Source organism: Zalophus californianus, chromosome 11 (assembly GCF_009762305.2).
Source record: "Zalophus californianus isolate mZalCal1 chromosome 11, mZalCal1.pri.v2, whole genome shotgun sequence".
NCBI lineage: Eukaryota > Metazoa > Chordata > Mammalia > Carnivora > Otariidae > Zalophus > Zalophus californianus.
In genome coordinates, this window is record NC_045605.1 from 61,941,451 (window position 1) to 61,954,367 (window position 12,917).

The 12,917-nt window shown below is 38.0% G+C and overlaps 1 pseudogene; it reads left to right on the plus strand.

The window, feature by feature from the left end:
* The first annotated feature begins 5,221 nt into the window (after positions 1-5,221).
* On the plus strand, positions 5,222-6,179 carry LOC113915049 (annotated as a pseudogene).
* Positions 6,180-12,917: the final 6,738 nt, after the last annotated feature.

Below are 12,917 nucleotides of genomic sequence, written 5' to 3' on the forward strand. Positions count from 1 at the left end.
AGATGGAACACACACACATACAAACACATACACACACACACACACACACACACAGTGAAATACTATTCAGCCATAAAAACTGAAATCTTGCAATTTACCACATGATGGATTTTGAGGGCATTATGCTGAGTGAAATTAGGTCAGACAGAGAAAGACAAATACTATATAATCTCTCTTATATGTAGGATTTAAAAAAAAACAAAACAAAAAACAAAAAACAAGCCCACTGATACAGAGAACAGGCAGAGGCAGTACTTGCCAGAGGCAGGAATGGGGTGGCAAAATGTGCAGGAAGGGAGTGAAAATAAAAGTTCATCTATATGTGTGAAACTAGAAGTAGTTTAAGTTAAGAACTGAGTTTTAGAAGACTATGTAAAATATGGAATTGTTTTTATAATACCCTAAAATAAGTAAAATAGTGTTTAGTTTGGAGCGCCTAGGTGGCTCAGTTGGTTAAACTTCTGACTTCGGCTGGGGTCATGGTCCCAGGGTCCTGGGATCGAGCCCCACATATGGCTCCCTGCTCAGTGTGGGGCCTGTTTTTCCCTCTTCCTCTGCTGCTCCCCTTGCTTGTGCTCTCTCTGGCTCTCTCTCTCTCCCAAATAAATAAATAAAGTCTTTAAAAAAAAAAGGAAAGTCATCACAAGAAAAAAAAAATTGTAAGCATGTATAGTGACGGATGGTAACTGGGTTTATTTTAGTGATCATTTCCCAATATATACAAATGTTGAATCATTATGCTGTACACCTGAAACTAATATAATGTTATATGTCAATTATACTTCAATTAAAAAGTTTTTTAAATTATTCTAATTTGAGTGGGCCATCTGTTCCCTCTTAGTACTCTATCTATTGCAATGCTCATCCAATTAGGCAATATGGAAGTCATTAGCAAAAGCAGTTTCAATATAGCAATAGGACAGATTTTTACAGTCATAGGTATAAAGGTGAGAAAGTGAGAGCAATATACAAAGACGACTCTTACAAGAGGCTGAGTCAGTGAAAGGCAGATCCTGGGGATACAGGGTACGACTGGGAAGTGCCATGGAAAGACTCAGGCTCAAGTGTATGCAGTAGAGATATTTTGTGAAGTTCTCAGTCCTTGGAATCTTTAAATACTGAGGTGGAAGATTCAGGAGAGTGGAAGACTGTGGACACAGGATAAGGAGGATACAGCCCCTTCTGCTCAATCACTTGGTTTGAATGTACAAACATGCTCCAACACCAGTGGTACATTACAAAACAATTGGAGGATAACCAGATTTCACCTTTGCCTTAGTGCAATCCCAACACAGAAAACTGCATCAAGCTGAGAGTGAGCGTCCTAGGATATACCACACACACACACACACACACACACACACACACACACACACACTCCTAACACCAACCAGCTACCTTCCCTGTACAGTAGGGAGTCTGCTTGAGATGGTCCCTCTCCCCTTATCTCTCCCCAGACTCGCTCACTCTCTTTAAATCTCTCTCAAATAAATAAATAAATAAAAGAAACTCTAGGGGAAAAAATTCCACTAATAAAACTTCAAATATAGGGTATTTTTTTTAAAGTTTGAAATGTTGGGATGTCTGGGTGGCTCAGTCAGTTAAGCGTTTGCCTTCGGCTCAGGTCCTGATCCCAGGGTCCTGGGATAAAGTCCCACATTGGGCTCCTTGCTTGGCAGGAAGCCTGCTTCTCCCTCTGCTTGTGCTCTCTCTCTCTGACAAAGAAATAAAATCTTTAAAATAAATAAATAAATAAATAAGTTTGAAATGTTGAGACATATAAATGATAACTTTTAGTGACAGATGTAAATGAAAATTTAAGTAAGAAACAAATCAAATTGCTGAATAAAAAGGGAAAAAACTTTAAATAAAAATAGAACTACCAGGGGTGCCTGGGTGGCTCAGTCATTAAGCGTTTGCCTTCGGCTCAGGTCATGATCCTGGGGTCCTGGGATCGAGCCCCGCATCAGGCTCCCTGCTCTGCAGGAGGCCTGCTTCTCCCTCTCCCACTCCCTCTGCTTGTGTTCCCTCTCTCACTGTGTCTCTCTCTGTCAAATAAATAAAATTAAAAAAAAATAGAACTACCATATGATCTATCAATTCCACTTAGGGTATTTAACCAAGAAAATAAAAACAGTAATTCAAAAATGCATATATACCCCCATGTTTATTTCAACATTATTTACAGTAGCCATGATATGGAATGTTTTAATTTTTATAAATTAGTTTTCATATTTCATAGGATCCAAATTAAATTTGGATATTTTTGAAATCAACAAAAGAATTTAAGGTGTTGCTGGCAATCTAAACATAAGAGTTTTAAAATTTTAAATGTAAAATATTAAGTAGAAAAAAGATCTATTATATGTCAAATTGATGTGGGGAACAAAGGCAAAAGAAAAAATTTAAATTTCCTTACAACTTACAGCCCATTGACAAGTCCTTTGGATGGGCAGAGTGATCTTTGTCTAGGAACTCAACTGCTTTGATGTTAATACTTTGCCAAGGGCAAAAGACAATCTTAGCTTAACATTATCCCGACCTCCAGGATCCTGTAAGTCTATTATTACATATAAAAATTCCTTTGGGCTTTGGTCTTTTGGCTCAGAGGAGGCAAAAGTGCAACTGTCTTCAGTCATCCGGAATCCAGGTTCATCAGACACCAGCTGCCTCTACCATGCCACCCAAGTTCGACTCCAATGAGATCAAAGTCATATTCCTGAGGTGCACCAGTGGCAAAGTTGGTGCCACGTCTGCCCTGGCCCACTGGGTCTGTCTCCAAACAAGGTTGGTGATGACATCACCAAGGTAACTGGTGATTGGAAGGGTCTGAGGATGACAGTGAAACTGACCATTCAGAACAGACAGGTCCACGTTGAATCAGTACCTTCTGCCTCAGTCCTAATTATCAAAGCCCGCAAGAACCACCAAGAGACAGAATGAAGCAGAAAAACATGAAGCACAGTGAAAATATCACTTTTGATGAGAGTGTCAATATTGCTTGACAGATGCAGTGCTGATTTTTAGCCAGAGAACTCTCTGGAACCATTAAAGAGATCCTGGGGACTGCCCAGTCTGTGGGCCGCAATGTTGATGGCCACCACCCTCATGACATCATAGACGGCATCAATAGTGGTGCAATGCCCCACTAGTTAAGAATTACAAAGGAAAACATTTCAATAAAGGATTATTTGACAACCAGAAAAAAAATTCCTTTAGAAACCTCCTTTATTTCTACCCCCCAAGATATAGGTTAGCAATCATCCTCCAAGCATATGGCCCACTGATATACATCTGAAGAGTCTCATAACTAAGGTTTTATTAGACAGTAATAAATGACCTTTTCCTAACAGTAGCTAGCCCCTCAAGGTCCTAGGAACCTTATTTCTAAAATTCAGACTTACACTATCCCTAAACCCCTCCCTACTTGAAAATATATAATCTGCTACCCTTCACAACTCCAATGCAGCTGCCCATGGGTACTGTCCCCATGCTTTAATAAAACAACACTTTTGCACCGAAGACATCTCAAAAATTCTTTCTTGACGGTTCACTCCAAACCCCAGCATTTCCACATCAAAACCTCTTAGAAATCTAGAGAAGTTTTGCTCACTAGGATAATACCACAATGCACAGATAGAAAAATGGAACAGAATAAATAGACCTAGTGCATATAAAAACTTACTGCACACAAAAGGAGGCATCAGTAGTCAATGGGAAAAGAAACTAAAACTGTTGTTTTACTCTTTGAAGAAAAATAAAACAATACAAATATATTCTTCCCACTGTAGATCAAAATCTATTCAAGATAAATGAGTTACATTTTTTGTAATGAACCATTAAAAACCGGGGGGGGGGGGGGAATGTAATGAGAATAATAATCAAAATTCTGAATTGAAGATGATTTTCTAATTCACTCAAGGTATACTGTCTATTTTCCCTTGCTGTTAAAATAACTTGAAAATGTTCTATAGTGCAGCGCCTGGGTGGCTCAGTCAGATAAGTGTCTGCCTTCCACCCAGGTCATGATCCTGGGTCTTGGGATCAAGCCCAGCATCAGGCTCCCTGCTCAGCGGGAAGCCTGCTTCTCCCTCTCCCTCTGCCTGCCACTCTGCCTACTTGTGCTCTCTATCTCTCTGTCAAATAAATAAATAAATAAAATCTTTAAAAAGAAAAAAGAAAGAAAGAAAATGTTCTATAGCCATGCAAGATTTGAATAAAAATAAAGACCTCACAAATGGGAAGGTACTGTTATGAAAATTTAATATGGTGAACATTGATTTCACTTAAGTATAAATATCTAAATATTTGTGTTAAAATATCTATAGCAATTATGGTAATTAAATCTAGTACACGTTAAAATTAATTTAAGGAAATACATGGTATTATGTATTTTTAAAATAATGTTCTTGGAAAGTCCTACTAAAATCTGGAAGTGGTAGGAAAGTTGTTACTGATTTAATCATCTTACATCCCTCAGTCTTAAAAAAAATCAATAAATTGAAAAATACAAGTTTTATTGTTTTCAATTTAACTTTTATAATCAAAAATGGAAAAAGGGTTATACCTTAAAAGAACCATTTTTATTAAGGCATCAGCAATAGTTTAACAAAATTTGCATAGCAGCTAAATACAGAATACTAAGATTTTAGCTCCAGTGCATTTATCATTTAAAACTGTAACCTCAAGTAAATCACTTAACTTCTGTGAACTTCAATTTCCTCAAATTTGAAAAAGGACTCTTTCAAAGGAGTTTTTGTGACATCTAAACCCTATCCAAAACAAAATCATTATGATAATTCCTGTATGGATTTTTTGTTCTTCCTTGGAAGACCTCCAAGAAGGGCTGTATCTATTCTGTCCCTAGTGTTTACCTCCTGAGAAATCAGAATATTTATGACTGTGTCTCCTGCTTTGTCTACATCTTCTTGCTCCATATAGAAAAATGTCATTGAGTGACATGAAGCCTGCAACTGAGTCCCCTCTGACTTTGTTCTTCTGTAATCTTCCTTTTAGGGCTTATTTTGGCCATCTCAGTTACTCTCTTCTGAACATTTTCCAGAGACAAGAGACATGGTGTAATATCATGATGAAAGGGACTATGAGTGAATCTTAGATCTTTAAATTAAATCTGAATCTCAGCTAAACAGTTAACCAAGCTTCCTTCTTGTTTCACTCTATGTATAGACAGACACTATCAATTAATTCAGATGCCCAAGATATGGATATCTCCCAGAATGCACCCAACAGCTCAAGATTTCAAGTGTCTCAGTTCATCCTGATGGGGCTCCCAGGCATTCACTGATGGCAGCACTGGCTCTCCCTGTCCCTGGCTCTGATATACCTTTTCGCTCTTAGTGCCAACATTCTCATTGTGATCACTGTTCACCATGAGCATAACCTGCATCAGCCGATGTATCAATTCCTTAGTATCCTGGCTATAGTAGACATGGGCCTAGCCACCACCATCATGCCCAAGATTCTGGCCATCTTCTGGTTTGATGTCAAGCCTCCCTGAGTGTTTTACTCAAATTTATGCTGTTCACTGTTTTATTAGCATGGAGTCAGGCATCTTCCTCTGCATAGCTATGGATAGATATGTAGCCATCTGCCACCCACTTCAATACTCCTCCATAATTACTGAAGCTTTTGTGGTAAAAGCCACAGTGTTCATGGTGCTTAGGAATGGACTGTTGACCATCCCAGTGCCTGTACTGGCTTCCCAGAGACACTACTGCTCCAGGAATGAAATTGAGCACTGCATGTGCTCCAACCCAGGGGTCACCAGCTTGGCCTGTGATGATATTACCATTAATAGGTTTTATCAGTTGGCTTTAGCATGGGTCCTTGATGGAAGTGACAGGGTTCTAGTCTTTATTTCCTATGTTCTGATCTTTCGCTCCATGCTGAGGCTGAACTCTACTGAGGCAATAGTCAAGGCTCTGAGCAACTGCAGCTCCCATCTCATCCTCATCTTCTTCTTCTACACAACCATTGTGGTAGTGTCTGTAGCCCATCTGGCAGGAAAAGAAGTTCCCATCTTCCCTGTTCTTCTAAATGTGCTCAACATTATCATCCCGCCAACCCTCAACCCAATGGTATATGCTCTTAGGGCCCAGGAGCTCAGACTAGGCTTCCAGAGGGTGTTTGGGTTAGATAAGAATGTGTCCCAAAAATGACATAAATTTAAAGAATGTGATATGTCATATTACAAAAGAGCACACGTTTTGAAAACCAACAGACCCAGGTTGCAGTCCAATTTCCCTCTTTCATTAGGAAATATAATTTTTTAGATAACACATGAACAAAAATTCACACTGTCTAGAAATAAAAATATTGCAAACAAAATAAATATGAGAGGTAGTTCCTGCCTAAGAGGAACTATATACTTTGTTTTTTTGTTTGTTTTTCTTTTTAATTTTTTTGTTATGTTAATCACCATACATTACATCATTAGTTTTTGATGTAGTGTTCCATGATTCATTGTTTGTGCATAACACCCAGTGCTCCACGCAGAACGTGCCCTCTTTAATACCCATCACCAGGCTAACCCATCCCCCCAACCCCCCCTCCCCTCTAGAACCCTCAGTTTGTTTTTCAGAGTCCATCAGCTCTTATGATTCATCTCCCCCTCCGATTTACTCCCCTTCATTCTGCCCCTCCTGCTATCTTCTTCTTCTTTTTTTTTCTTAACATATATTGCATTATTTGTTTCAGAGGTACAGATCTGTGATTCAACAGTCTCGCACAATTCACAGTGCTCACCATATCACATACCCTCCCCAATGTCTATCACCCAGCCACACCATCCCTCCCACCCCCCCACCACTCCAGCAACCCTCAGTTTGTTTCCTGAGATTAAGAATTCCTCATATCAGTGAGGTCATATGATACATGATTTTCTCTGATTGACTTATTTCACTCAGCATAATACCCTCCAGTTCCATCCACATCGTTGCAAATGGCAAGATTTCATTCCCTTTGATAGCTGCATAATATTCTATTGTGTATATATACCACCTCTTCTTTATCCATTCATCTGTTGATGGACATCTTGGCTCTTTCCACAGTTGGGCTATTGTGGACATTGCTGCTATAAACATGGGGGTGCACGTACCCCTTCGGGTCCCTACATTTGTATCTTTGGGGTAAATACCCAGTAGTGCAATTGCTAGATCATATGGTAGCTCTATTTTCAACTGTTTGAGGAACCTCCATACTGTTTTCCAGAGGGGTTGCACCAGCTTGCATTCCTACCAACAGTGTAGGAGGGTTCCCCTTTCTCCACATCCCCGCCGTCGTGTGTCATTTCCTAACTTGTTGATTTTAACCATTCTGACTGGTGTGAGGGGATATCTCATTGAGGTTTTGATTTGGATTTCCCTGATGCTGAGCGATGTTGAGCACTTTTTCATGTGTCTGTTGGCCATTTGGATGTCTTCTTTGGAAAAATGTCTGTTCATGTCTTCTGCCCCTTTCTTGATTGGATCATTTGTTCTTTAGGTGTTGAGTTTGGTAAGTTCTTTATAGATTTTTGGATACTAGGCCTTTATCTGATATGTCATTTGCAAATATCTTCTCCCATTCTGTCGTCTGTCTTTGGTTTTGTGGACTGTTTCTTTTGCTGTGCAAAAGCTTTTTATCTTGATGAAATCCCGATAGTTCACTTTTGCCCTTGCTTCCCTTGCCTTTGGCGATGTTTCACCACGACCAAGTGGGATTTATCCCTGGGCTACAAGGTTGGTTCAACATCCACAAATCAATCAACATGATACAATATATTAACAAAAGAAAGAACAAGAATCATATGATCCTCTCAATAGATGCAGGAAAAGCATTTGCAAAGTACAGCATCCTTTCTTGATCAAAACTCTTCAGAGGATAGGCATAGAGGGTGCATACTTCAATATCATAAAAGCCATCTATGAAAAACCCACAGCGAATATCATTCTCAATGGGGAAAAGCTGAGAGCTTTCCCCCTAAGGTCAGGAACGCGGCAGGGATGTCCACTATCACCACTGCTATTCAACATAGTATTAGAAGTCCTAGCCACAGCAATCAGACAACAAAAAGAAATCAAAGGCATCCAAATCGGCAAAGAAGAAGTCAAACTCTCACTCTTTGCAGATTATATGATACTTTATGTGGAAAACCCAAAAGACCACCCCAAAACTGCTAGAACTCATACAGGAATTCAGTCAAGTGGCAGGATATAAAATCAATGCACAGATATCAGTGGCATTCCTATACACCAACAACAAGACAGAAGAGAGAGAAATTAAGGAGTCGATCCCATTTACAATTGCACCCAAAACCATAAGATACCTAGGAATAAATTGAACCAAAGAGGCAAAGGATCTGTATTCAGAAAACTATAAAATCCTCATGAAAGAAATTGAGGAAGACACAAAGAAATGGAAAAATGTTCAAGCTCATGGATTGGAAGAACAAACATTGTGAAGATGTCAATGCTACCTAGAGCAATCTACACATTCATTGCAATCCCCATCAAAATACCATCCACTTTTTTCAAGGAAAGGGAACAAATAATCCTAAAATTTGTATGGAACCAGAAGAGACCCCGAATAGCCAGAGGAATGTTGAAAAAGAAAAGCAAAGCTGGCCGCCTCACAATTCCAGACTTCCAGCTCTATTACAAAGCTGTCATCATCAAGACAGTATGGTACTGGCACAAAAACAGACACATAGATCAATGAAACAGAATAGAGAGCCCAGAAATGGACCCTCAACTCTATGGTCAACTCACCTTCGACAAAGCAGGAAAGAATGTCCAGTGGAAAAGAGACAGTCTCTTCAACAAATGGTGTTGGGAAAATTGGACAGCCACATGCAGAAGAATGAAACTGGACCATTTCCTTACACCACACACAAAAATAGACTCCAAAGGGTTGAAAGACCTCAATGTGAGACAGGAGTCCATCAAAATCCTAAAGGAGAACACAGGCAGCAACCTCTTCGACCTCAGCCACAGCAACTTCTTCCTTAAAATGCTTAGTTTTTAAAAGTTGTTTTTTAAGTAGGAGACATGTAAAGAAAGAAAGTATGACCTATGGGGGGCAGGGGGAGGAAGCAGTCACCAAAACTGACTCTCAGCAGACCTAGTATTGTGTTTCTCAAAGACAGGTTTCAGAGCAGCTATTATAAATATGTTCAAAGAATTAAAGTGAACCACACTTAAAGAATTAAAGAAAAATATGAGGCCAGTGACTCTACAAGCAGAGAATCGCAATAAAGAGATAGAAACTATACATATTAACCAAATGGAATTTCTGGAGTTGAAAAGTATGAAAACTGAGGGGAAAAAAAAAAACTCACCAGAGAGGCTCAACAGCAGATCTTAGATGGCAGGAAAAAAACAAAAACACAAAAACAAAAACCAGCGAACTTGAAAATAAATCAAGGGAAAGTGTAGAATCTGAAGTACAAAGAGAAAAAAAATGATTAAAAAAAATGAACAGAGTCAGAGAACTGTAATACAACAAAATACCAACATATGCATAATGCAATTCTCAGAAGGAGAAGAGAGAGCAAGAATGGGGCAGAAGAACACATTGAAGAAATATTAGTCAAAAATAATTTTTGAGGGGCACCTGTTTGGCTCAGTTGGTTAAGCATCTGCCTTTGGCTCAGGTCATGATTCCAGAGTCCTGGGATGGAGCCCTGAGTCTGGCTCCTTGCTCAGCAGGAAGCCTGCTTCTCTCTCTCCCTCTGCCTCTCCCCCTGCTTATGAGCTCTCTCTCTCTCTCTCAAATAAATAAATAAAATCTTAAAAAAAATTTATGAAAAAACAGTAATCTACATATCAACATCAGAGTCCCAACTATGATAAAAACAAAGTGATCCACATCTACACACGTAAGAGTCCACCTATTAAAGACAAAGAGAAAAATCTTGAAAGCAGCAAGAGAAAAGTAACTCATCACAAACAAACACATGTACAATTAATAATGACTCCTAGAGGTCAGAAGAGAATAAAATGACATATCCCAAGTCCTGAAAGTTCTTGGTGTCAACCAAGAATTCTATATCCAGTGAAATTATCCCTCAAAAATAAAGGCAAAATAAAAATTATCAGAGATAGAAAAAAAAAAAAGGCTGAGAAAATTCACTGCCAGCAGACTTGCCTTATAGGAAACACTAAAGATAATCACTGAGGAAAGGAAGTAACATCAGACATATGTTGAATCCATAGGAAGAAATGAAGAAAATGAAAATGTTAAATATGTAGGTAAATATAATGACTGTATAAATGTACTTTTTTCCTCTCAAAAGTTCTTTAAAAGACATAACTCTATAGAGCAATAATAATAACACTGTTTTGGTGGGTTTGCAACACATATAGATATAATATTTATACAACAGTGAGAACAAAGAAGGAGAAGGTAATGTAGATATATTAGAACAAAATTCTTATGTTTTATCAGAATCAAGTTTTTATTCATATAAATTGTGATAAAAAGAGGTGTATCCATAAAACAGTATCTAAGAAAATAACTGAAACATAGTTTAAGAATCAAAGGATTAAAATGGTATATTAAAAATATTTATTTCATTCAAAATAAGTAAAATGGTAGTAGAAGAATAAAAGAGGAACAAAAACCAGAGGAACTTGAGACACATAGAAAACAAAAAACAAGATGGCATATATAAATCCAAACATATAAACAATAACATCAAATGTTCAAGGACTGAACTCTACAACTGAAAGTACTCTGAAAGTACAAATAGTTTGAAATTTATGAAGTAAAAATATAAGCTATACAAACAAAAGTCATAAGTGCTGGAGTGACTATATTAATGTCTGATAAAAGAAACTTTATAACAAATATTTCTAGAGTCATTTCATAATGCAAACAAATATTTCTAGAGTCATTTAATAATGCTAGAAGGACCAATACCTTAGAAAGATACATCATCTGTAAATGTTTGGCACCTTTCAATACAGCCCCAAAATGTATGAAGCAAAATGTTACATAATTGAGAGAAGAAACAGCTCAATAACAATAGTTAGGGATTTTAATAGGCCACTGTCAATAACTAATAATAACTAGACAGAATATCAGCAAGAATACAGAAGAACAACACAATCGACTAACTTGATTATAACTGATATTTATATAACACTCCACTCAATGACAGCAGAATACACATCTTTTCAAGTACACTTAAATATTCTCCAGGATAGACCATACACTACATGATGAAACCAGTCTCAACAAATGTTAAAAAAAAAAAGAGATAAAAGATTGAAACCATACAAAATGTTTTCTTTTTTTGTTTTTTTAAAGATTTTATTGGGGCGCCTGGGTGGTTCAGTCGTTATGCGTCTGCCTTTGGCTCAGGTCATGGTCCAGGGTCCTGGGATCAAGCCCTGCATCGGGCTCCCTGCTCAGCGGGAAGCCTGTTTCTCCTTCTCCCACTCCCCCTGCTTGTGTTCCGTCTCTCGCTGTGTCTCTCTCTGTCAAATAAATAAATAAAATCTTTTAAAAAATTTATTTATTTATTTGTGAGAGAGAGCACAAGCAGGGGGAGCAGCAGGCAGAGGGAGAGAGAGAAGCAGGCCCCCAGCTGAGCAGGGAGCCCAATGTGGAGCTTGATCCCAGGACCCTGGGATCATGACCTGAGCCAAAGGCAGACGCTTAACCGACTGAGCCACCCAGGTGCCCCCATACAAAATGTTTTCTGATCCCAACAGAATTAAATTAGAAATTCAAAACAAAAAAATTTGAAAAATCCCCAGATGTTTAGAAATAAAATTATATACTTTTAAGTAAACTGTAGGTAAATATATATATACATATGTATGTGGAATTATAAAATATTTCAAATTAAATGAAAATTAATGTATCTGAAGCATGCATAAATGGAAAACTGTAGCTTTATTCTTTTCTTGAAAACTGTAGCTTTAAATACCTCTATTTAAAAAGAAGAAAAATCTCAAATCTGTTATCTAAACTTCTATTTTAAGAAATTAGGAAAAGACAGAGGCCTCCCATCCCCTCCCCTGCTCCCTCCCTGAGCATGCTCTCTCTCAAAAATAAATAAAATCTTAAAAAATAAAGAAATCAGAAGAATTAAAACCAAAGCAAGCAGATGAAATAATAAAAACAGAACAGAAATCAATGAAATAGAAAATTTTAAAAAGACTAAAGAAAACAAAACCAGTAATCCATCCTAAATATTTAAAGAAAGCAATCCGTAAGACAACCTGAATTTTATTTAGAAAAATGTTCATTGCATCATTACTCAAAAAATAAAATGCAGTTCATAAAAAGCATGTCTACAAGACTTTATAATTACAGGGGCACCTGGGTGGCTCAGTTGGTTGAGCACCTGACTCTTGGTTTCCACTCAGGTCCTGATCTCATGGGTCCTGGGATTAAACCCCGCATCAGGCTCTGGGCTCAGTGGAGTCTGCTTAGATATTCTCTCCCTCTGCCCTTCCCCCCCGCTCATATGCACTCTCTCTCTCTCTCTCTCGAATAAATAAACACATCTTTTAAAAAAAGACTTTATAATTACAAGGCGAAATTCTCATGAAATAATATTAATTTCAAAAGAAAGCTATAAACTACCTTCAGTAAGTATATCTCTCTCCTCTCTTCTTTCTCTCTCTCTTTCTCCCCTATTCACTATTTTATATGCTTTGGTGAAAGAATGATAGAGCTTTTGGGGAGCCTGGCTGGCTCTGTTGGTAGAGCATGTGACTCTTGATCTCAAGGTTGTGAGTTTGAGCCCCATGTTGGGTATAGTGTTCACTTAAAAAAAAAGAAGACAGAGCCTTTTTGATCGAGTGTGAGATACTGGAGGTGAAGTAATAAACAAGGAAGACATGACCTCACCCCCACACTGTTTACAGTCTGAAAGGGAATATAGACAGTAAACACATAAAAAC